The following is a 27877-nucleotide window of genomic DNA, read 5'->3' on the forward strand; positions in this document are numbered from 1 at the left end:
GACAGATGATATTTATCTACATACAGCTGCATGCACTTGCATGCTAATGAAAATGAGATCCCATGAAATCTCTGTGACCTCAGCTCAACCTGCTGTCTGAACCTCCCTGAAGCAAAGGATATTAAACTAAAGTAATGATTTAGACAGAAGGCAAATAAAAATTAATAATGACACCCCTTATAATATATATATTTTCCCCCAAATGTAAATTTTGAGTGTGGGTCACATTTTGAGTAAAACTGATATGAAGAAATATCAGTGAAGTTTTTTTCTCTAGGATATACACAATTTATTAACTCAATATATGATATAATATAATATAATATGAGATAATTAGATAATTACAGTGATATGAAACCATATAGACCTTACCAGAGCTATCAGAGAAGGTCACATTTGAATTAACCATGGCCTGGAACCCCACCTGTGCTTTTTTCCAGTGACTCCCCAGATGAGATGGCCCTGACAGGGCCTCGGTAATGGAGTCAGACCCAGGTGCCCCAGTATCCATTTTCTTTATACCAACACGGGCTCCCCTGGATGGACCGCACTGCTCGATTGAATGACTCTTGAAACTTTGATGAGCTCGAATGGGCCAGTGCTCCACAGACAAAGAGGGAGTGTTGTTTGCCCAACAGTGCTACTAGGAAGACACTGGGTCAGCCATGGGACATGGATAAAACCTGTTATTTGAAGCCAATCCAGTGCTCATGCCTCCATGAAAACAGGATAATGGGGAAACCGCTGGCTTATGCCAAAATGCAAACAGATTGATTAGGCTTGTAAACAGGGTTAACCCCAAGTTCACCTGGGAAGAATAGGATAATAGCATATTTCTGTTCTATTGCATTTTTTTTTTTTTTTTTACATATTAGCATCTGAACTGTAAAATCATTTAAATTACCTAATAAAAATGGAACATTAGGTGATAAAACCAATGGTGTTTATTATGAAATAAAGATTTTTAAAAGGTAAAGGTGTCAAAGTATGTCTAAGTCTCATCAGTATGGAAATACTGAGCCCTTTATGAATGTTTATGAATCTGCGTAACATGAATATGCATGGCAGTGCATAGTTACACAAGCCTGTTCAAAACATTAGATAATCCATCTTCAACCCAGACAGAAATTCCTGGCAGAGGACCAATAACATCTTTACAACAAAGCATTTGAAGTGGAGAAGCATGCCTGAGAAACACCATAGATACGCACAGCTTCAAAAACACATTTCAGTCACTTGCCATTAATAGAAATAACAATGCTGGTAAAGCTATTTGTAGTTTATGTTATAATCCTTTCACAATAAAGTAGTCAAGCTACCTTTTCGAAAAGCTTCAAGCGACAAACAAATAGCACACTTACACAGCTAACACACAAACAGGATCAGGATCTGTACATACCGAATTAATCCATTTGTAATATGGCATAAAAAAATGTAGATATATGTACACCCTTTATCGTACATTCTATATTTATGTGCCATGTTGAAACTTTGCTTGATGACTATAAACTGCCTACATAAAGGCCTGTTCATGGCAAGAGTAAGTATAAAGACAAATAGCGATAACTATATTAGCATATATACATTTCACCTTTGAAATTTCACCAAAAAATGGCTAATGTATACTGTATATGCTTGGCAAAAATAAAGTCTTTTATTTATCATATTGCTGTTGATTTTAAAAGAGTAAGAAGCCACTCAAGGCTAAGTGATGAAGTGATTGTACAGCAGTTAATGGGGTTTTAGGCATTCCACTTCACATTGAGCCTATGGAAAAAACTAATACAAGTGGCATTTAGTGGTTTATTACTTTAAATGTGCATTTTGGCATGCTACACTGCTACTTAAAGGGATAGTTCACCCAAAAATGGAAATTCTGTCATTAATTACTCACCCTCATGTCGTTCTACACCCGTAAGACCTTCATTCATCTTCGGAACACAGATTAAGATATTTTTGATAAAATCCGATGGCTCAGTGAGGCCTGCATTGAGAGCAAGCTAAAAAAAATAAAAAAAATAACGACTTTGTTCAACAATATAGTGAAGGGCGATTTCAAAACACTGCTTCATGAAGCTTTGAAGCCTTTTGTTTCGAATCAGTGGTTCGGAGCGTGCATCAAACAGTCTCAAACTGCCAAAGTAACATGATTTCAGTAAATGAGGCTTCGTCACGTCATAAGTATTTCGAAATTTCAATGGTTCACGTGACTTTGGCAGTTTAATACACGCTCTGAACCACTGATTCGAAACAAAAGATTCGTAAAGCTTCGAAGCTTCATGAAGCAGTGTTTTGAAATCGCCCATCACTAGATATTGTTGAATAATCACTTCATAACATTAAGGTTGAACCATTGTAGTCACATGAACTGTTTTAAATATATCTTTAGTACCTTTCTGGGTGTTTGATTGTCTAAGTTAACTTGCTCTCACAAGCCAGATTTTATCAAAAATATCTAAATTTGCGTTCCGAAGATGAACGAAGGTCTTACGGGTGTGGAACAACATGAGGGTGAGTAATTAATGACAGAATTTTTATTTTTGGGTGAACTAACACTTTAATACCTTGTTACTAGAAAAGCTAATATTATGAAAACAGCTGCACTACTGAAAGTAATTAAGTTCTTAACTACTTGTAGTTTGCTTCTTCTCAACACTGATAAATAGTGTGAACAGATGTATGGAGATGTGAAGGTGAGAAAGTCTTCTCTTTGCATATATTATCACTTTTTCATCTCTCTCCAAAGCTGATGGTATAGACAGAAGAATGGTTAATCCCAGTTAAGCAACTACACATCCATAACGAAGATATACAACTCATCCCCATTATGAAGAGAAAGGAAGGTGGGCTGATTATATAGATGGTAAAGAAGGAGAAGAGAGAAGAGAAAAAAGAGGCAAGAATGGGGGAGGGGAGGATGCTCAAGTGAAAGTCTGACATGATTTCCCTTTTCACAAACCCATGCATTAAAAGAACCTCCCACACTTGAGGGCGAGGAGAACAAGAGACTTTACATCACAAGTGATGGTATAGATTTCAGACATTCCCACCAAAAGGGAACATGATCACATCCTCCACATAAGCAATCTTCTCCTGGGAATCTAAAGGGTTCTGCTGGGATCTACGGTGTGGGATACAAGAGTATAGGATAAGTGGATTAGACATCGACACTGCCTCTGGGAGCCCTCACCTTACATACCCTGTGTGAGAGAGAGAGAGAGAGAGAGTTTTTAACTGTTTGCCACACAACGCTTGCAAGCAGGCTTCTCTGTTAGAGTGCATTTATCCTGTCAGGCTGCGGGGTTCAATACTGTCATTGTGTAATTGACAGGAATGCTACCCCACCAATGGAATTTAATTACAACCCCCAGAGAGTCAGAGACTCTTGACAGGTAATTGAAAAATGCAGGGCACAGAAAGCCACGCTCAGGCATGATGCCTGGAAACTGCTGTGCAATGAGGAAATCCTAAAACACCGAGGACAAAATCAAATTACCTCTAGGCCAGAATCAGAAAGAAAATATTCACTATATCATTCCATGCCTGGACTGTGTAAGAAATTTAGAGAGACACATACAGGCTAACATACTCTGATCATGACAGATGGAGGATGAACGTCTGCTGGCCATGCATGAAGACTTCGTGACGCACAATTCATGCATAGTTACTTCTCTTCATAAGTTGCTGTCTGATTAATAGAGGAAAAAAAGTGAAGGGGAAAATCAAGTACACAACACTAGGTATAGTAGGATTGTATGATGCAGTTTGTTCCTAAATGTCAGGCCCACAGGTATCATTATTATGCACACCATTACACCACCACCACCAGCCTGAACCCTTGATACAAGCCAGGATGAATCCATGCTTTCATGTTGTTTACGCCAAATTCTGCCCCTTTCATCTGAATGTCGCAGCAGAAATCGAGACTCATCAGACAAGGCAACGTTCTTCTATTGTCCAATTTTGGTGAGCCCATGCGAACTGTAGCCTCAGTTTTGAAGTGGCAGTGGTGTGGTCTTCTGCTGCTGTAGCCCATCTGCCTCTAAGTTTGACATGTTGTGAGATGCTCTTCTGCATACATCATTTGTAATGAGTGGTTATTTGAGTTACTGTTGCCTTTCTATCAGCTTAAACCAGTCTGGCCATTCTCCTCTGACCTCTGGCATCAACAAAGCATTTTTGCCCACAGAACTGCCACTCTCTGGATATTTTCTCTTTTTCAGACCATTCTCTGTAAACCTTAGAGATGGTTGTCCATGAAAATCCCAGTGGATCAGCAGTTTCTGAAATACTCAGACCAGCCCGTCTGGCACCAACAACCATGTCATGTTCAAAGTCACTTAAATTCTTCCCTGTTCTGATGCTCATTTTGAACTTCAGCAGGTCGTCATGGTTGTGTCCGAAACTGCCCCCTATACCCTGAAATTGGGCACTATTTTAAGGGGACAGCCATTTGGTGTATAAAACCATATGTGCACAATATTGAGTGCACTCATTCAATCCCACAATGCACCACAATAATGAGTGTACAACTGATATATGCTCAGCGGCTAGAGAATACCTATAATGCACCACGAGAGTCGCACAGCGAATGAATTCCCGCAGCTGAATCATCCAGCCATCCACTTTCCGTGCAGGTTCAATGTGGGTACAACGTAATATCATACAGTAATAAATTGATTGTTGAACTGTTTAATTAAGGTTTAAACATAGTTTCCAAGACAGAGTTCATCTATATTTTATATCAATATTTTCATCTACTAGAGCTTCCAGTTTGCTAAGTTTCAAATGATTATTAAACAGCAAGCACAAACTATGTAAAAGCAGCAGCCCTTCTAGTGCACTCAGTGTCCGAATTCACTCACTCGTTTTCATTCACTCCTTCAAGTGGAGTATATTAGTGGACTGATGTAGGGAATAGTGAATGAGGGTATGGGGGGATTTCGAACATAGCACATGTCTACATGCCTAAATGCATTGAGTTGCTGCCATGTGATTGGCTTATTAGATATTTGCATTAACGAACAGTTGAACTGCTGTACATAATAAAGTGGCCGGTGAGTGTATTTTTATAGTATATAGTATTACTTTTGTTAACGTTAGGCCATTAAAATATTCATGTTAAGGCATCCTCAAGCGGAAGGTGGAGAAGCGCCATGTGTCTAACATCCAGCAGCTCGGTGATGTCATGATGGAGAAGTGGAAGAGGATCCCAGCAACAACCTCTGCAGCTCTGGTGAATTCCATGCCCAGGAGGATTAAGGCAGTGCTAAATAACAATGGTGCTCACACAAAATATTGACACTTTGGACACAGTTTTGACATGTTCACTAAGGGTGTACTCACTTTTGTTGCCAGTTATTTAGACAATAATGGCTGTATGTTGAGTTATTTTCAGAGGACAGTAAATCTGTACTGCTATACAAGCTGCACATTGTCTACTCTAAAGTATATCCAATTTTCATATCTGTAGTATTGTTCCTTTGAGAACATATAATAAAATGGTTGCTGAAATGTGAGGGGTGTACTCATTTTTGTGAGATACTGTACATTTACAGACATATTGGTGTGACCCATTCAGTGAGTGCTATAAAGGACAGCACAGTCATCACTTTGAAGACCTCAATTATACAAATCCCAAAATGCACCAGTCAACTCCAACAGTTACTGTCACTTACACAATGTGGTTCTTTTTCCTTTCCATCTAATTAAAATATTACGCTTTGTCAAATGTCTGACATGTATGCGCTTGAAAATTGCTGCGTCTATTTTTAAAGCAAGGTGGTTACGTAAATCTTCACACAAAGAAGGAGATCTGAATGCCGATGTTTTCTGACTGACTCTCGCCTCCCTTCTCATCCCAGGTCATTCTCCATCCTCTTCCGGCCTCTTCTCTTTCTTTATGTGCATTCTCAGCGAAAGGGTTATTCCAACGGAATAAATATTCAATTATTCACACTGCGATTGTGTAGCTATGCCCTCGGGTCTGCATCAAGCTAATGGAGATGGCAGGCTGCTTTTACTATAGTAATAGAAACAGATGACCAACGCCCCCTCAGTCTCAAATCCATCCTGGCTTCCAAAGCAATCACAAGAGATCCTCATTAAAACTCTGTGTATTGATCCTTGTGTTTTGCTTTCTCCACTTTGGTGACTGACTTATGTCTGTAAATGACTGATTGACCCAGAGCTCACGAAAGGCCCAAATGACACTCTTTAATTACAGAAACTCAAATTTACTTAGCTTCAGCAGACTGCTGTGCTTCCTGCCTTTTTAATGCTATAAACTTTTAGGTCAAACTGGTTTCCTAAAGTACACAGAAAGGTCATTAAGATAATTAAAAAACCTTGTTCCAAACCCTTTATGACTTTCTTTCTTTGATGTAACACAAAAGAAGTGTTTTTATTGCCCTGGTGGTCTCTCTTTTCTATGTAATTGCAATGAATTGGACATTAAAGCGCCATTAAAGAATCATAAAATTGACTCGTGTGTTATACTTCTTTCTTTTTTTTTTGTGAGGAAGAGTCAAATTTAGATAAAAACCCCTATTTATCCTTATCACATTCATAAGAGAAGCAGTCATGTACAAATCATTCTTTTGAATCAGATATTTTCAATGAATCAGTTCATAAAACCAGTCTGAATGATTCATTAACGCATTTGGTTCTCAAGTTTGACTCACTGACTCAGTAATCTGTTTGCAGCAGTTGACAACCAACTGACGAGAAGATTATCAAAGAATAATGACTTAAAGGGTTAGTTCACCCAAAAATGAAATTTCTGTCATTAAGTACTCACCTCAAACCCGTAAGACCTTCCTTCATCTTCGGAACACAAATGAAGATATTTTTGATGAAATCCGTTAAGTTTTTTTATCCCATAGAACGTAATTTCTGTCATTCAAGGTCAAGAAAGGTATTAAAGACATCATTAAAATAGCCAATGTGACTACAGTGGTTTAACTTTAATGTTATGAAGCGATGAGAATACTTTTTGTGCACAAAAACAAAACAAAAATAACGACTTTATTGAACAATTTCTTCTCTACCTATGCGTTGTGGTGCTCATGTGAACAGCCTCGGCCAATACTGAGCATAAACACGGAAGCGTCGTTATTTTTGTTTTATTTTTGCACACAAAAAGTATTCTCGTCGCTTCATAACATTAAGGTTAAACCCCTGTATAGTCATATTGACTATTTTAACAATGTCTTTACTACTTTTCTGGACCTTGAATGACGGTAATTACATTGCTTTCTATGAGGGATAAAAAAAATTTAATCAAAAATATCTTAATTTGTGTTCTGAAGATGAATGAAGGTCTTTTGGGTTTGGAACGACATGAGGGTGAGTAATTAATGACAGAAATTTCATTTTTGGGTGAACTAACCCTTTAAAACCCAAACTTTTAAACCATCATTTCCTTACCCTCATGTCATTCCAAAACTGTCTTTCTTCTGTGGAACACAAAAGAAGATATTTTGAAGAATGTCAGTAACCACACAGTTCTGGTTACCATTGGCTTCCATTGTATGAAAGGAAAAAAAACTAAAAAAACACTGAGAAATAATTATTTTTGTTTCACAGAAGAAAGTCATACAAGTTTGGAACAACATGTGGGCGAATTAAAGATGACAGAAGAACCATCCCTTTAAATTCTGATCAGATAAGATATTGTATACTTCAGAAGACTTAAAATATAGTTCACCAGTCATATGGACTACTTTTTATAGTGATTTTGTAGCTTGAAAACCTCAGCCCACACAATCTTAATTTCATTTAAAAGAATGACCAGTCCAATTTCTCATTTTGTGTTCTGTGAAAGTCCAAAAAAGGGTGAATAATTCCTTTAAAATACACCTTATATAGATTTTACATGCAATAATGAGTTTATAACATAGTATGTATAAATTATGTAAACACACACATAGAAACCTCCACAGTACTGACGACAACAATGTCCCACATCAGTGTATTTTGAGGATCATGATGAAGTTTTGACAGGAAGGGGATCTGTACAGCACACATAGGCACCCTGCCTAATGCCTTTCATGCTTTCTGTTGTCACATATTTATTTACTTAATATTTTCTTATTTTAAAATGCAGAACATTAAAATTTGTCCTGGCTGAATGCTAACAAGACAAGATTTACATTAAATTTGTGTGTATTTGGGCCAGGGTTGACATTGCATTAAAGCCTCATAAGATAAATACTTTGTGTAAAAGTGGTCCAGAATATAGTAGATATGTGAACAATTATTACTGCACTTTCCTTCTGTCTCACACACACACACAAACACATGCGCGCACACACACACACACACACACACACACACACACACACACACACACACACACACACACACACTCACTCACAGGCATACGAAAGTATCTGGGTGATGCAACCCACTGAAATAATCAGAACAACATTTGATTTTTCTTGCTACATTTGAGCTGCGAAGCAACAGCCATTTTGAGATTTACACGCATCTCTTTGCTTGATATGTATGTATTACTTTATACATAATTTTATTTTGTGAATGCAAATTGCATCTCTGCAAATAATCTCTGTAACTGCATCCAACCAATCAATTACCAATGAGATTTTCATTAGAGCCATCCTATTGCAATTTCAACCCTGTCTGACCTTAAACTGAACTCAAAATGATATCAGACATTAAACTTGTGTTTCGTCTGTATGAGGAGAAAGTGTCGACACCAGTGTGCAAGCAAGAATAAAAGCAGGTCAGAAGTGCTTTGACCTCATCTACACCTATAACCATCTGTCCCTTATCTCATCACACTCCAGCGCTCACTTAATTGGACAAGAGATGACACTCACACTAACCAAAACCCTGGGGGTCACAACCTCATCATGGAGAGGGAGGCGGAGCTAGAGACACAGTGATCACAAACTACATCTGAAATAAACTATAGGTATAAGAATTGGATTGGTATAACGAGCTAACCCTAAAAGGGTTATCCCTAACTGGCTATCAAAACAGATTTTGAGACATTTTTAAAGTTTTACTTTTTTACAACCCAAATTAAGCAACATATGCCAGAGAATCTATGGTTTTAGGAACTATAATGGGGAAAATGTGTACAGTACTATAGTACTTTAATGTAAAAATGACTTACTGACAAAGAATTGTTTGGTAAAGATATCCAAGGTAAATAATGAAAGAGGTTAAAATAAGGGTATGCTATATTTATTTAGCTTTTATTTTTATATTTTCAGTTGTCATTTTAATTTTAGTTTTTTTTTTAGGCTTAATTTATTTTTATTTCAGTTTTAGTTTTAGTTTAGTTTATTTATTTCCAGTTTTATATTTATATTTCATCTTTTTTACAATTAACAGAAATGTTTTTGATAGTTTTAGTTTTAGTTAACAATAATAAGTAACAATAACATGTGTGCCCTGCCCATTTCCCATACTTCCTCCTTCTGATGCCCTAATTAGTGCTGAGACCACATGGGCGTTCTTTGGGTGCCTTTGGTGCCTCTCATTCCCGTCAGTCTCCTGGAAATCACTGGGAGTTTGGTTGGATCAACAAATGCCAGTGTCAAAATCACTTGGCAGCATAGAAAGGGCACTGAGAGCTCGCTTTGCCAAAATTTGTCTCATTGGATAATTTGGGTCAGCAGGGCTCAGCGTTTTTACGCATCTGCCCTGTGAAGCATTGACTCAGCCTTAAACATTCTCTCTATGCACAGTGATACATAACAAGCCTACTAGGCAGCTATTTCGACCATTACAAATATTGCTTATTTTTTGAATAGTCTAACTACTGTCTCTCTCTCATTATCCACCTCTCTTTTTTTACTCTCCCTCTCTCTCACTGGAATTAATTAGTTTGGTTGTTAGAGGACTGAAGGCCCATGGCACAAGTTCTGGGTATTTATAAAAAGCATATTTGCACCTTCTAATCAGGTACCCAAAAAACACAACACAAAAGAGAGCAACACAGAGGGAATATATGCAATATTCATGATTTATGGCAGTGTAAAGAGAGCTCACATCTCACTGTCTGTTCTGTCTGTACCAAAACCAACAAAACAATAACAACAACAAAAAATGCTATAATCCTAACTTTTATATCAAAGAAAGAGAGGCCAGTGAGTTATATTGCACAAGGAGCTCTTCAGGCTAAAACATTCAGGGAATTATTAGTCTCCAGAGAATCCTCATTTTACCTCTGTTACTATCTCTTCCTTTGGATGGAAATAAGTATGTTGGGAGATGGTGTGTTTGATGAAATGGGCTGAAGTGCTCTGATGGAAGAGAAAAAGCCAGAATGTGTATTAGCAAGATCCACCGCAGTTTGCTCATTGTAACAGACCTTAATGTGCTCTCACGTTTTCGGTACTCTTTCACAGAGAAGAACAGATAAAATACAGTTATTATTGGTGCTTGCTAAAGCAATCTATTGCTCTTTTTATGGTAAGGGATTTCAATAAACTCTTAACCTAAGTATTAAAATTCAGCACATATTTCATCCTGCACTGTTTATACTAAGGACACACTTCAAATCATGTAGCTTGTTGAGAAAAGGTGTGCTATTGCTTTTCGAAGCATCAGACTATCAATTCAATAACCATTTCAACTGCATAGCAACATACTAAAGACTACTCAGGAACCTTAGCAACTGCATAGGAACATTATAAAGAATTCTCTAGCAACCACATAGCAACGTGCTAAAGACCATATACAAGTCGTGATGAAACAGATGTATCAACAGATATTTTCTTCGGTATTGTGACTTACATACAAGTGTAAAGGCGCGTTCACATTTACCATTGCTCTGCAAAATGTAGGGTACGTTTACACAACAACAATGTACAACGTTGTCAACGTTGTCAAAACGATCCCCATTCACACGGATCCACAAAACGACTAAAAACGCTGTATTCTGAATGCCAGGCCAGTAGATGGCGATGTCACTTTATAAAGAAACACCAAGCATGCCACACGAGTCCTGAAAAGTGAAGCCAAAGCGTCTTGATCGCCCCCAGGTGGCTGGATGCAGTATAGGTTATAAACCCCACCCTCTCCATGTAATGTAATAGAGTACCTCAGGGATGACACGTTTTTGTAGGCAAAACCCGGAAGCGAGTTAGCATTTTAGAACTTCCGGTTCCATCGCCCCGAATTTTTTCTAAATAGCCTGAAATAAGGTCTGTGGTTAACAAAGCCTCTAAATATTTTCACGTTTTGATCTATGACATAAAACACACCAGTTTTAACCCGCCTGTGATTTTTTAAAACTTTATTGTGTCTTAAAAACGGCAGTTGCTAACAAATTGCTAAAAGGGACTACTTCCTTTGCCAGGGACTTTAGACGTCTTCATGACAAACAGGACATCTGGACAGCATTTCTCATGAAAAAGTAGATAAGTATTCATACACAGTGCAGATCATAATCAGCGAGCATGTTTTTAAATAAAGTTGTTTTCTAAATAAAGTTTGAGGAAGCTTGGTGGTGGTGACGTTGATCCGCGACCATGGTGTGCTGTAGTCCGTTTATAGCCTACTGTTAGCTTTTTATATCTGACGACTTTATTCAGGCTTCAAAATGTATAAATGTTGTGTTAACTTGTAAAGATTATCTTGATAGACAAAACGTGCAAGTGTCATAACCCTTTGTTAAACACAGAGCTTATTTTTTGCGATTTTCCAAAAGTCTATGGGAAAAATGCATTGGGTTTCGATCGAGGGAACCTGTGCGCCGCTAACTTCCAGGTTGGCCTACAAAAACACGTCATCCCTGAGGTACTCTATAGGATGTGAGATAAACTAAACAGTCAAATTACATGTCAAATATTTGTTTTTTTTTCAAATATGGTTTCTGTCATTTTAGTTTTATCACGCTGATGTTAGTTAAAGTGTTAGTTCTTTAAATAAGTTTGGATTTAGTTAGTTATTTGATGCCATAAAAACGCGGGTTTTGACGCCATGATTGACAGCTGAGATTGACAGCTTCTCTGAAGTAGTCACTGAAGCACCAACAGACTTTTTTCTAGATCTTCAGGAGGAGAATGGAGCTTTAACTTTAATTTTAATTTCTAACTTTCCAGAACTGTTTATTTCACACCACATATTGAGTTGTTCTGCAGTATTAACCAATTTTGCGGGAGTGAGGGCGGGACCTTGATATCGCGGCTCCACTTTGCGCTCACTACTGCGCAGACTCGGGCTCCAACTTCACTATGCGCAGACCCGAGACTCAAGATGTCAGCGCCATATTGGCACACTGGCGGCTTCACTTACTACAATGGAAGAGAGTGAAGGTGCGTCGTCAATCTTTTTTTTAAACCTATAGACTGAACACTTAATATGCATTGACATTTTCACAAATTTGCATTTTTGTTTGATTTGTTTCAAAATCCGTTTTCAAAACTTCCAGTTCATTAGCCACTAGGTAAATAACTAAAAGAATGACAAAGTGCAGTAAACGGTACAAACATTACACATTAAAAACAGGGTATATATGCAAACAGTGATAATGGTAGAGCCACATAAGTTGGTATCACATAATAAGACCATCTCTGACTAAATTATTGGAAAAGTCTGTTTTCACCTGAAGGCCCAGTTATTTGATTCAACACTACGACGTCAAAAAAAAAAAAAAAATCAAATATGTGCTGCCATTATATCATGACATAGATCCACTTCAGCTTCCTGGAGCGGATGGAGGGATTGGGAAAGAGCATGGCAAAATAGAGCAATGTGTGTCTAAGAGAGAGAGAGAGAGAGAGAGAGAGAGAGAGATGGGGACGGGTAATGAGAGGAAGCCATGATCGATGCTCTAGTGCATTACTGATGATTTGCACTCAGCCAGTTAGTGGTTTTTGGACACATCCATTAATGAGCCACGTCTGTCCTCACCTCAACCACATACAAGCACAATGAGACTGGACATGGCTCTTAGCTTGATAATGCGTACACCCACAAACATACACATGCACAAATACACTTAATGCGCATACAAACTCCTAAAAGTGGGCATCGAATAAAAGCATCTTCACTAAGAGCTGTTTAGATGCAGAGAGAAGCGGGATAACTTAATTTGGTGTGATTCCACCAGAAGAATTACAGAGAAGAGCTGGGCAGGAATGAATTGTGTAAGTATTGCTACCCCTCCTCCCAGCCCCCACCAGCAGGCAGAGCAGTGAGTCACTCTACCCCCTCACTCTGATTTCACTCAGCCCAGCCATGAGCTCCAGCACTCCACTCTCAGCTGCTGTACCAAACAGACACATGGATGCACATATACCAGCAGGCGCTTGTTTACCAAAAGAAAGCGAGTGCCTCATGCAAATCAGCTGGGCACATTTTAACACACCTTTCAGGATGTCTATTATGTCTCATTTCTCAAGTTGGGCAGGATGCAAATCCTCCATTTGGATTTACAATATGGAAATCACCTAAGCCTGTGTTTAGTTGGATTGATTCTGCCCAGATTTGAGCACAGCTTGTGTATCGGCCTGTATTTCTGCACTGGGAGAGTGAATCACCACCCACTAGTAATCACCTCTGAATTCACGTACAGTCACAGTGTCCTTCCCGTGTTCTACACCCACACCCAGCCTACAGCTGACCATCTCCTTATGGAGACACACACACACACACTATATGCAGTTTACGAGGACTCTCCATAGGCGTAATGGTTTTTATACTGTACAAACTGTATATTCTATCCTTTTACACTAATCCAACCCCTAAACCTACCCATAAAAAACAACAACAACAACAACACAGTTTAGTAGGTTTTTTAAGCCATTTGGTTTATGAGGACAAAAGAAGTGTTTACGTTGTAATACCCATGTCATTATACACATTTGTGTCCCCATAAACCATATATAAAAGAACACACACACACACACATACACACACAGTCTCTCTCTAACACCAATCAAAACCTGCTTTACAGGCTTAAATAAATAAATTAATAAATTAATTAATTAATTGTAATAGGGGCTAAATAATAGTAAAAAATTATAATAAATAACAACAACATGCATTACTGTTATTATTATTATTATTAATTAATGGCTATATCTCTCTAACACAGACATAAATAAAAAAAGTAATATGCTTAGGTGAAGAACAGTCTTAATAAAAAATATCTATCAATATTATTAGTATTAAAGATATACGGCTATAATACGGCTAAATCTGTAATACCAGTCAAGACAAGTTTTATAAATAAATAAATAAATAAATAATACATAATACTTAAGGCGAGACTCTACAGGCTAAAACGCTGTTTTTTCGATTTTGAGATTTTGGGCTTTTTGGTTTTTAATAAGGTTTTTTTCAGACTAGTGATAAGAAAACATCCAAATCCACCTTTAAGCATTTCTTTTTTGAAACTTTATCTATTTGTGTCTATAGATTTCAATTACAAAACACATTTTTAAAGGCCGTTTTCTCAAAAATATTTTTTTCTCCTTTAAAACTTTAAAGTTTTATTCCTATATATATTCTGAAGGTTTTTACATATATATAATTATAATATATATAAATATAATTTGCCAGATTATATAATACATTTTATTTCAAAGAAACATTATGATTTTTTTTTTTCTGACAGTATTTTCTGAATTATGGAGTGATAAAAAGAGATACCCAAATTCCCCTCTGTAAAAACTTTTGACTCTAACATGCAAAAAAATGAAATAAGAAATGTATGGAAAGTAGCGCATTTTTAAGTAAATAATGCCTCATTTGCATATTTAAACATAGCATTTTAGAAAACTTGTAACACAAATTTTTTTTCCAATTCTTTTTGTAATCAATCCACCGGAGAAGTATGGTGATAACTATTAGTTAATTTTTTACCCTATTCACCTGCAGTGCATGTCTTGCCTTAATAATGCTTTAGATGCTAAAATAAACATATATAAATAATATACATATAAACAGTCTTTACTTGATAGGTGTTAGAGAAACATAGCCATATTCGCTAAAGTACAAAAGTATGTAGTGATCTTAGCTTGTAAAAGACTTTTGTCATTAATCAAAACAGCATTATTTACATAAGATGAGAGCTGATTATGGAATCACTGTGTCTTTGGAGAGCAGTATGTTCTCTCTGGTTTGTACCCACAGAGAACAGGGCCTTGATGTGCTACTTAAAGAACTCTCGGCTGACTCATCAGCTTCATTCCAAGTGAAGCACAGACAAGTGTGAATATGACTCACTCTGCTTGTAGATCTGACAGTCAAACATTTATCAAAGACCAACATCAAGCAGTAAGCTCTGGCATAGCGAAACACACCACACACACAGTTCCTCTCTACTACAACCTAAGTAGGGAAGAGGGCCAGGTTTAACCCTTAGTCCTGAATATGAATCCTTCTGCACTAACCCCCTCCTTCCTCACTCCAATGCTGCAGACTTTCCTCATATGACCTCTCTTCGTCTGTTGCGGTGGTGAAGAATCTCCTTGAGAGAATACAAAGTGAGCACAGAAGCCCTGTTCCAAAATCTAGTGCGCTACTTACATATAGGCAGCTGCCTTCTAAAGCAACATACCCATAATTTACAATTTGGAATACTCTACATGGAACATAACTCAAAAACAAATAGCACCGCCTCAAGAGACCTGACTCACAACTGATCTCAATAGAGACAACTCAGGAAAAAAATGAATAAAATAATCCATTCTTCATTACAACAAACTATTTTTTATTGTTACTTTACAGTATTGAATAAACATGTTTATTTATAATAACACTTCTCTCACCTCGCCTGCCAACTTGGATTTATTTTTTTCCCCACTGAGCTTGGCGCAGTGCATTCTTAGAATTCAGAAATTTTGCTGTAGAATTTGGTCAAAACAAGGTATCTTAAAGGGATAGTTCACCCAAAAATGAAAATTAACCCATAATTTACTCATGTATATGACTTTCTTCTTTCAGCCCAACACAATCAGAGTTATATTAAAAATATCCTGGCTCTTCTAAGCTTTATAATGGGAGTGAATGGAGGATGAGATTTTGAAGCCCAAAAAAAGTGCATCCATCGATCATAAAATGTACTCCACATGGCTCCGAGGGTTAATAAAGGCCTTCTGAAGTGAAGCGATGCATTTGTGTCCTTATTTAAAACTTTATAAAGTAAAATAATGAGCTTCTGGCGCGACTTGCATCTAAAAAGCGTTAACTTAGTACACAATGTTGAGCTTACGCTTTTTAGAAGTAAGTTGAATGTGTATGGCTGTCACGCCGGAAGCTCGTTATTTTACTTTATACATTTTTAAATAATATTTTTCTTACACAAACGCATCGATTCACTTCAGAAGGCCTTTATTAACCCCCCGGAGCCATGTGGAGTACGTTTTATGATCGATGGATGTACTTTTTTGACGGATGTTTTTTGGATATTTTTTTGTCTTCTGGGCATCCTCCAATCATTCCCATTACAAAGCTTGGAAGAGCCAGGATATTTTTAAAATAACTCTGATTGTGTTTGGCTGGAAGAAGAAAGTCATATACACCTAGGGTGAGTAAATTATGGGGTGATTTTCATTTTTGGGTGAACTATCCCTTTAAGAGGGAGCATAGTTAGTTTAGAATTTGAACAGAGCAAGAGTTTGTGTCCAGAGATTGCAGAAGAATCAAACGCCCTCCAGAACTTTCCACACTCTACAGACCCTCTTTGCTTCAATATGTATTAATAATATGTATTAATATAATAAATATTATAATTATGTATATTATGTATTCATACTATTGAATATGTACTCATACTATGTTACTCTAACACCAATAAGTAATAATAATAACAATAATATATATATATATATATATATATATATATAAGTGTTCAGGTAAATTGTAATACAGTATGAAGCAGCAACTATTAATATATTGGCAATGGTTTCATGGAGCAATCCAACCACTCCCATGGATGGGCGAAGAACAGCAGCTGGTCTTCTCCGCTCAGCAGTTTGGGCCTCACCTGCCCCAGTGACCCAGTAACCAGGAATAGTCCAGCGTGACCAGCACGAGGGTGGGCATTTCTTCCCCTCAAACCACCTCACCATGGAGAGTTTATAAATATACTTTCTGCATTAACAGACAGTTCAAACTAATTTCAGAGCTCCAATAAGGCACGAGGAGTGCGAATGGAATCAACCGCATGTTCACAAGTTGCTATTCTTTCTCATGCATACACACAGCTCAACAGATATCATGAGAAGACCAGATGATGCATCTCAGTCATCACCGCCATAATAAATACTTACGGCATCATCTATATTGTCATTAAATTTCTTTATACAAAATAACAGACATAAAAGTTAGAATCTCACATGGGGATTCAGAAACAGGGAGACAGTTGCCATCCAATCATGTGTCTTGTTATTTAAAGACAACCTAACAGCGGCTCTCGTTTAGTGCATTCAGCTGGACACAAGCAGTTGTGTCAGATGCAGAGAACATTGCTTAACCAACAGGAACAATGTCTCATATCCATGGCAAGATTTTCACTAGTTTTTACACACAGCTAGGGAGTTACATAACTGAGTTATTCAGTGCTTGGCAGTACTTCATTTTGGATGCAGGACTGTGCTTTTATTAAGCACTGCTCCACCTTTACATGATCTACAACACTCTTGCAGGGCTCAAAAATAAGGATGACTCAGCAGACCTGTTTGGTTTTCTGTGAGATTTGGTTGTAAATTTTCCATCAAAACTATCATCTAGCTAAAATTATTGGCTAACAGGTTTTGTCTATCATTCAAAAGTTTGGTGAGATTTTCTTTTTTTTTTTTTTTTTTCTGAAAGAAATTAAGGTAACACTTTGGTATGGGGAACATATATTCACTATTAACTACCACTTTTTCCCCAATAAACTCTTAATTTACTGCTTATTAATAGCTAGTAGGTAGTTGTTGTAGCATTTAAGTTTAGGTATTGTTTAGGATTAAGGGATGTAGAATATGGTCAAGCAGAATAAGGCATTAATATGTGCTTTATAAGTACTAATAAACAGCCAATATGCAAGCTAATAAGCATTATTATTATTATTATTATTATTATTAGCTTACAAAAAAGATTTTAAAAGTTACATTTTTAGGCTGGTCTGCCTCAAAGAAGGCGGGGCTTACGGTTCACAGAAGACGAGTGTGAATTCCAATGCAACGTTTTCGTTTTAGCAAGTAGCTAAACATTTAATATTTGACAACTGTTTTATGATTTAAATATTCAGCGACTGACAGTAATATCCAGTGATGCAAACTACTCAACATTTTTATGAAATTTCACCGTTTTGAATGGAAAACATGCTATTATTTGATTAATATGATGTGATCTAATTCATAACTGAATGTGACGAGACAAGAAACTTTTGCGTTTTTGACATATTAAACATACAAATAAGAGTGAATACAGGCTATTTTTTTAAAAATATATATTTGCAAATAGTTTAAATTGATTACTTAATAACTACAATAGACCTGGAATATTTACCGATTACAAAATATAGTCCCCCCAATGTTTAAGACATGGTTACGGCCTTGTGTAACACTGAAGACTGGAGTAATCATGCTGAAAATTCAGCTTTGCCATCACAGAAATAAATGACATTTTAAAATATATTAAAATAGAAAACAGCTGTTTTAAATTGTAATAATTTCACAATACTATTTTTATTTATTTTTTTATCAAATAACCCCTTGGTGGGCACAAGAGACTTAAAATATTATAAAAAATCTTACCGATTGCAAACTTTTGAACAGTATTGAATTGTTGTACATTTCTAAATAATCTAAAAATAAATATTAATTGTAAAAAAAATGCAATATATGTGTCAATATAAATTTAAATTCATAAAAAGAAAAACTGTGTTGGCGCAGTAAAAATCTGATCAGAAAAAAATGCTTGCTGTTGGCTTGACTTGGCACACTCATGCGAAATTCGAAATTCCATCACATGCTTTTATCCGTGACATTTTAGGTTTCAGTACGGTGCTCACAATGGACAGACTATGTGGCATTACATCATCAAAGTGTGGACTCTGAGGAGGACTGTGAGGGCTCAGGGCAGCATGTGAGACTGGGTCAACAACAGTGTCCCATGTTTGTATCTTTATATCACTTATTGTCCTTTATCTCATCTGCATCTTTTTTGCTTTGTAAACACCAATCTGTTTGAGTTGACCCACTTGAGGATTCTGAGAGGAACAGTGAGAATCTGCCTGAAATGAGGCCGTAGAAACTCATGGAGCAAACACAAAACAGCTGTGGCCCACAATCATGTGTTGTTGGCTGTTTACTTACTTTATAATCAGCCTAGATTACCAGCACATTTGTACCAATGTTCTGGTGAAGGCTTAAGCTAAAGGAACACCAATAGTAACAAGGTAACAAAATAAAAGAATTCATCATGAGTCAGTGGTTATAGTGCCAGTACACATTCACACAAACATAAATTGCCGCATGTAAATTTGCTTACATCTTGTGTATTCTGTTAGTTGTGCTTTTGACCCAATTAGAGGATCCTCTCAATCTCCGAACCAATCAGATCCATCCATGAGCTAGGAATCCCCGTTACCCTAGCAACTGTGAGGTCACTAAAACAGATGGGGTGGGGGTGGGGGGGGGGGGGGGGGGGGGGGGTGATTGGTCGTAAGGTTGTAAAATGCAGTTTCTCTCCCTTGACAGTACAGCTGCTGTGCAAGTGTTTGATGCATGCATGCATTCATTAGCACAGGCATACAGGAAGGAACAGAGGGAGACAGAAATCCATTGAGGCAGATGTGCTTTGAAAAGGAATAGTTTCACACTGTATCTTATTTCACATTGCAAAGCCAATCCATCGCTATTGATGACAGAAATCAGGGCAGATCTGTGTCACAAACGCCCAGATTCATTAGCGGCTTCGCGATGCTTATGATCAAACTTTTCCGTCGTGTTATGTGAGTGATAACTGCAGCCTGAACACATCAGAGTAGAGAGGAGAAAAGCAAAGCAAGGTGATGAAACTCCTTCATTCTCTCCTCCGGCGTGACCTATTATTATTCACTGTGAGAATTCGCTCTCATCCATGTTTTAAACTCCCATCTCTCTCCCACAAAGAAAAGCACTCGCTCAAGCTGAAATGTTAATGACGACGGCAACAAATGAATTGCAAAAACAGTTCCAAGTTTTTTGTGGTCTCTTTGGCTATCTGAAGCCGGGTGACCAAGTTGAATAAAGGAGGACTGGATTATGGGAAGGAGAGCAGATGAAAAGAGAGCGGAAGAAAGCAGAAGAGCGGTGGAGACCAGGGCAGCGGAGTTGAAAAGCGAGGAGAGTGGGGGCGTATAGAGCTGTCATTTCATCTTAGATTTTGCTCTCTCCTTGTCTCCACTCGTCTTGCTTGGTGAAATGTTAATCTGGCATGGAGTGGAAAACAGCACAGAAGATCAAAAATAGGTCAGAGGGAAAGAAAAGAGAGGGTGAAGAACGCTCCGTCCTGTGATTTGAAATGCATACTGACAGAAATGAGAGAGCAAGAAGCTTCAGAAGATTGAACACAGGCTGCATCTTGGTACTATGGTACCAAAAAACAAGATGAATAGAGACTGCAATTGATATTTCAGATGTTTTCTGTATGAAAATTGTATCCTTTAAGTGCTGTAAAACATGCTAGATCAGTAGTTTTGGTGGGCTGCGACTCAAAAATAGGCCACAGTTCTGTTCTGACAGGGTCAAGAACGGCTAAATGCAAATAATAAACTGCAACTATAAACATATATCAACTTTTAGGGAAAAAACACTTCCCTGTGTAGCTTTGCAAAAACACATTTATCTGTCAAACTACTCAAATAAGGCAGATGGTTGCCTGACATGCCCTTATCCTCAAAAACCATGAATGAAGCAACGCAAGGTGAGAGAAAACGTCTCATGCTACATTAAATATGGGTTACGCTTGGTACTGTGCTGCGTCTCTAATGTAAAAACTGGTTATCGAAGCAAAACCAAAGTTTTCAGCTTGTGCAGTTTCTTTATATATATATATATATTTCAAAATCATTTTTAAATACACACAGTATATATAACAGTTGCAAAGATCAGTGCTCATTATTCTGCTAGATATTGTGGCTCCATATGGAGACTCCAGATCCTTGCTTCCCTTTCCCTCTTGCTTCGTTCCAACATTCACCACACAGTCTGAGTGTCTTAGGATGTGCTGTATGTGGATCATAATTTCCTCCTCCTCTCATTCCCTCTTTCTCACTCTCTGTCTTCCCCTGACTGCGGAGCTTGTAGGACAGCAGGGGGGTTGGGAGGCAGTCACACTGCATTGCTTACACACTGAGTGGAGGAGGAAAGCAAAAAAGGTTAAAAATATAAAGGAGGTTAAAGATAATAAGGAGGCACTTTAACAACAAACCTGCTGAGACAGGAAGTATGAAAACACATGGACATGCTCTTCATACACATGCAGAAACATCTCACACTACTTCCCTGAAGAGTTTTGTCTCCGTCACAGAGCTCTTTAGTTCCCTCTGCTGGTTGAGACGCAAAAAGCATCAGTACTCAAAAGATCTAAACCTGCCACTACTAAACGCCAGACTTCATGAAACGGCACCAAAACCGCTGAGCTAATAAAGGCTCTAACGTCAAGCAGAGAGTTAATAAAGGCTATGCACTTGTACCTCAGAGTGTACCATCTGCAGTCAGGTGAGGGAAATCACACTGTCTTGTTTTAAAGGGATAGTTTAGCCAAAAATTAAAAATGGTCATCATTTTCTTACCCTCATGTCATTATGACTAAGTTCCTATGGAACATAACATTTTGAAGAATGTTGGTAACCAAACGGTTTCGGTTCCCACTGACTTCCATTGTATTTTTTTCTGCCCATAGATTGGAAGTCAATGGGAACCGAAACTCTTATTTTGAGGAATGTTAGTAACCAAAGATTCGATTACCACTGACTTCCATTGTAATTTTGGCCATACAATGGCAGTGAGTAAATTCACAGAATTCTCACTTTTGTTCGGAATATCCTTTTAAAGTCAAACTCAAAATGGGGGGGGGGGGGGGGGGGGGGGGTATTATTGTTTTTTTTTTTTATTAAAAGGAATCAAATAATTAAAATATTAAAAGGGATTTAAGGGAGTAATGAAAAAGAAATAAGAACAGTAAAAGTTCCAGGTCTATTGTAGTTATTAAGTAATCAATTTAAACTATTTGCAAATAATAGTTTTTTAAAAATAGATTCACTTTTATTTGTATGTCTGATATGTCAAAAACGCAAAATGTTTCTTGTCTCGTCACATTCAGTTATGAATTACATTAATCATATCATATTAATCAAATAATAACATGTTTTCAATTCAAAACGGCAAAATTTCATAAAAATGTTGAGTAGTTTAAATCACTAAATATTACTGTCTGTCGCTGAATATTTCAATCATAAAATAGTCGTCAAATATTGAATGTTTAGCCGCTACTTACTCGCCACATACTCTTTCACTGCTAAAATGAAAAGCGTCGCATTGGAATTCACACTTGTCTTCTGTGAACAGTAAGCCCTGCCATCTTTGATCTGATTGGCCAGCTCACTCATTCTGCAGTGATGAGCACTGTTAGACCCCTGAGGCAGACCAGCCTAAAAATGTAACTTTTAAAACTTTTTTGTCATCCAAACAACAAACAGCACAGTGCATAATGGAGTACAGCAGAGCAGCATCAATAATATCAAATATTGGGGGGGGACAATTTGGCCATTTCTAATTACTGGGGGGGACTTGTCCCCCTCAATGTCTATGGTGGTTATGGCCCTGTTATAAATGGTCCCCTCCCCCTCACAACGACAACTCTCCTCTGATGAAGTGTGCAACGGCGTGAGGGTGGGAGTCGCGGGACAACAATTCCTCTCTTCCAGCAACCTGTCAGTCACTCACATGAGATCACAGCAATTAGCAAACGACAACAATTTAATGATCCAATGAATTCACAATGGATGAAATCAAGGACTTCTACAAAATCTGCCCTACATTTTTTTCTCATTCGAGAATCCATTTCACTCGTATACGGTTTGGTTAGTTAGCATGGCCCTATTAGTCCCTGCTAATGGATGTCATATTGCTGGAAAAAGGATCTTTCTCCATTGACAATCATTCAAAACATACGTATTCTGACTAAATAAATACTTTTACAAGCACCAACATCAACACCAAACATATTGAGCGCAAAGTACGAAAACATGCATTTTCATAACACAGTCCACACAATATTTTTCTGTGCTCTCATCCCCCCCCCCCAACCTCAGATCCTTCCATCAACATGCTATTATATTAAAATGAACACTAATACTCAAGAGGAACATCAGATGTGCCCAAATGTTTGACTCCCCTGTGACCTTATAATCGCAAGTTGAACCATTTTATTATCTGAAAGCAATTTGCTGTTCACCTATTTTTAATTTGTATTGCTCGCATGTAATGTGCATGTGTTCTGCAAAAGCCTGGCCCACAATACTGCGCTAATGTAATCCAACTCTACTGCACTCACTGACCCCCATTATGAAACTAAAAATGTGTGAAGAGAAGTGCTTCTTTCAAAGGAGGCCAGTCTGCTCTAAGCTTCTTGTCCATCCAGCTTTTTCTCAATCACCTTCCACAGCTTCTTTCTCCCCATCACCAGCTGTGCACGCAATCCTTGGCTCTGTAGGCCCACTCGGAGGGGTCATAATCTTCTTAATCACACCATCCACCGCAACCTCCTGCCGAGAGAGAGATGGATATGTATTTTACTGTCACTCCGCTGTTCACGCCGAAATGAGCAGCCTCGGCTCTCTCGCCCTTCCTGGAGGTAGAAAAAGCTGAGCCTTTTCAAAGTTCAAGACAAAGTGACACGTCCAAGGCCACCTTTTCTCCCTCAACACTCACACATACACACACCTCTCTCTCTGGTTTTAGCTCTAATTATACTGAGAAGTAGGCTGCTGTTCTAGTTCAGAGCACCCAAGTGGGTGGCCTGATTCACCATCACTGGGCGTGGAGAGGACGGGAGGGGGTGAGAGAGAAAAAGGGAGAGCTCACTGCATAATGTGACAAGGGAGATGATAAGCATAGTCCTGCAGGCTGCCCACAGAGCAGCAGGACGTGCTGGAAGCTGTTCTGTCTACTCACTGCAGTGATCTTCTGAAAGATGGAGATCTAAGGGACACTCATCTCAAAGTAGAATTTATAAAATTCTTTACAGGCTATTGGTTTGTGTTTACTGCAATTTAGCATTTAACAGCATTTATTACTGGTGTTTGCAAAGGCTGACCTTACTATTATTATTGTTCGTAATAATAAGGGGTTTGTACAAATTTCTAAACTTGCATTTAAACTTGCATCTAAATTGTATCTAGACACCAGAATATTGGGTGTGACGCATTAGTAATCACCCAGAAAATCATAGCAACCATCCAGATCGCCTAGAAACCAACTACCCAGAACCATAGATATGATGCCACATTCGACCGCTCCAGACACATCAAAGCATCCACCATCTTGGAATGGTCAACATTTTAGATACTGTCGCCTCTCACAGTAAAAATCAATGAGTTTCCCAAGATGCCACAACATTGCGCAGCCTCTGGTTGTAAAAAACAGGACCTATTCAGTCTACTAAATACACTATATTGCCAAAAGTTTTGGGATGCCTGCCCTTACGTGCACATGAACTTTAATGACATCCCATTCTTAATCCGTAGGGTTTAATATGGAGTTGGCCCACCCTTTGCAGCTATAACGGCTTCAACTCTTCTTGGAAGGCTTTCTAGGCTTTCCAAGGTTTAGGAGTGTGTTTATGGGAATTTCTGACCATTCTTCTAGAAGCACATTTGTGAGGTCAGGCACTGATGTTGGACAAGAAGGCCTGGCTCACAGTCTCCACTCTAATTCATCCCAAAGGTGTTCTATCGGGTTGAGGTCAGGACTCTGTGCAGGCCAGTCAAGTTCCTCCACACCAAACTCGTTCATCCATGTCTTTATGGACCTTTCTTTGTGCACTGGTGCGCAGTCATGTTGGAACAGGAAGGGGCCATCCTCAAACTGTGCCGACTTCTGCGCACTGTGCGCCTCAGCATGCGCTGACCCCACTCTGTGATTTTACGTGGCCTACCACTTCGTGGCTAGTTGCTGTTGTTCTCAATTGCTTTGTTATGATACCACTAACAGTTGACCGTGGAATATTTAGTAGTGAGGAAATTTCACGAATGGACTTATTGCACAGGTGGCAACCTATCACGGTACCACGCTTGAATTCACTGAGTTCCTGAGAGCGAGCCATTCTTTCACAAATGTTTGTAGAAGCAGTCTGCATGCCTAGGTGCTTGATTTTATACACCTGTGGCCATGGAAGTGACTGGAACACCTGAATTCAATGTTTTTGAGGGATGTCCCAATACTTTTGGCAATATAGTGTATGAACTGAATAACAGGCTAGTAGGTAAAAATCACATTGTTTAATCAGGTGTTATCCAATCGTGTCTAGAAGAGGTCCTGGCTGGTTTAGCTGCATTTAACGAATTTTGATGGTCCACATTGATTCTTTTGCTCCGCCCAGTCATAATCAACGGAAAAAATTCTTTCTACGAATGCGTTGGTTATTGGATTATATTTCTTATTAGGGCCCGAGCACCGATAGTGTGAGGACCCTACTGTAGTTGCTCGGTCTATTATTCTTCTTCAAAATTAATCACATTTTTGAGGGCCTAAACATGCTTGAAAACTCATGAAACTTTGCACACACGTCAGAAGTGGTGAAAATTTACGTCTGATATGGGTTTCAGAATTAGGTGTGGCAAAATGGCTCGATAGCGCCACCTACAAAATTTCAGTTAAGCACCCTTCGCTCTTTGTTTCATGTACAAGTACATGAAACATCAGACTTTGCTGCCTGACAAAGTCTGATGTTTCGCATGTTTGATAAGAGTCCTGGCCTGAAGACATCTACATGCCAGTATTCAGTTAGTCATAGCGCCACGTGCTGGCAACAGGAAATGACATGTTTTACACTGTAATTTACTCCCTGAAACACATTTAAATATGCCATGCTAGAAACACTTTAAATCATGCAACACTTGGCTGAGTGCTAATGTATGCGATTAACGTCACGAAACAGGAAGTTGTTGTAACTCAGGCATACAATGTTCAATCTACCCCAAACTTCATGTTTGAGAACAGTCCTGCCCTGAACACATCTACATGACAATATTCAGTTACAGAAATAGCGCCACCCACTGGCAACAGGAAGTGAAGTGTTTAACACTGGGATGCACTACTAGCAACATACTAAAATATGCAATTGAGTGCTAAACATGTTAGAATTATTTTAAAACATGCTAGTGACACTTAGCTGAGTGCTAAAGCATGCTATTATCGTCATGAAACAGGAAGTTGTTGTAACTCAAACATAAAATGTCCAATCTGCCTCAAACTTCACATGTTTAGTGCCCTGGACTGAAGACATCTACATGGCAAAATTTAGTTATAGTCATAGTGCCTCCAGCTGGGAGCAGGAAGTGTGGCAAATACAAACGACTGATGTGGCATGGGTGCGAGGGCCCTTTCATCGCTGCTTGCAGCTTTAATTGTGGTATTGTAACTTCAGTAAAGGAAAAAATAATAGAGACATAATTGAAATGGGGGATGCCTCTTACGTCTTATAGGATGCGGGACAAAGCTTCCAATTTCGGGATGGTCACCTTATACATGCTTATAACTCCGGTTGCAGACACACAGTAAACTTGCTTGCAAATGTTCACAGACCGGCTTTGACCATTCAAATATGGCAGATGGCTTACAGCCCCATTTCCAGAAAGGTTGGGACATTTTTTTGTAAAATGCAATAAAATCAAGAATCTGTGATTTGTTCATTATCTTGAAGCTTTATTTAACTGACGAAAGTACAAAGAAAAGATTTCCAGTGTTTTCACTGACCAAATTATTTGTATTTTGTAAATATAAACAAAATTTGATTTTGATGGCTGCAACGCACTCCAATAAATAATAGTGAAAAGGTTATTGAATATCCAAGTTCAACGGTTTTGAAACAGTCCACAATAAGCAGATGAATTGGTAATAGGTGAGGGTCATGACTGGGTATAAAAGGAGCATCTCATTCTTTGCAAGCAAAGATGGGTCATGGCTAACCACTTTGGGCCAAATTTCATGAGAGAGTTGTCAGACAAATCAAAAATCACATTTCTTAATGCAAGATTGCAATGGTCCAAAAGACAGTGGAAATGTGTGCTGTGGTCAGATAAGTCCACCTTTCAGCATGTTTTTGAGAAAAAACAGACATCGAGTTTTCAGTCCAAAAGACAAAAGGGACCATACAGACTTTTGTTGCAAAAGCAAACATCTATCATGGTATGGAGGTGCATCAGTGTAAACGGTATGGGTGACTTGCATATGTGTGAAGGAATCATTGACGTGGAGGCGTATATTGGGATTGTACAGAGACATAAATTGCCATCAAGATGACATCTTTCCTGGGAAGCAAGACAATGCCAGGCCTCATTCTGCACGTGCTACAACAAAAGAGTGCCTTCAGTCCATATCTGTCTCTTATTGAAAATGAATGCCCTATAATAAAAAAGAAGAATCAGACAACGATGACCACAGACTGTTGAGTAGCTGTCTTGTATCAGGCAAGACCTTTCTGAAAATAGGGTTGTATATCTACCATGCATTGACCTAGAAAGTACTAGTAACCATGACCTAGGACAACATAGCAATGCACTAGCAACCACCCAGAACAGAACACAATTTCAGTCGAATACCGCATCCTCCTATCTTACTAAAATGTGAAAATCTAGTTATTACTATTTGACTGTCCATATGACATCCCTTTATCTTATTGTTTGCTCAGTTTT

General features: G+C 38.2%; 1 long non-coding RNA gene across 1 annotated transcript; it reads right to left on the reverse strand.

Moving 5' to 3' along the window:
* Nucleotides 1-2530: 2530 nt before the first annotated feature.
* LOC127523827 (uncharacterized) lies at nt 2531-10909 on the reverse strand. The gene is made up of 3 exons (XR_007932953.1): nt 10771-10909; nt 10200-10277; nt 2531-3200 (listed from the first exon to the last, which is right to left on the reverse strand). It is a non-coding gene; the product is annotated as an uncharacterized LOC127523827 (long non-coding RNA).
* Nucleotides 10910-27877: the final 16968 nt, after the last annotated feature.

The sequence above is a fragment of the Ctenopharyngodon idella genome, chromosome 12 (assembly GCF_019924925.1).
Source record: "Ctenopharyngodon idella isolate HZGC_01 chromosome 12, HZGC01, whole genome shotgun sequence".
In the NCBI taxonomy this organism is placed as follows: Eukaryota; Metazoa; Chordata; class Actinopteri; order Cypriniformes; family Xenocyprididae; genus Ctenopharyngodon; species Ctenopharyngodon idella.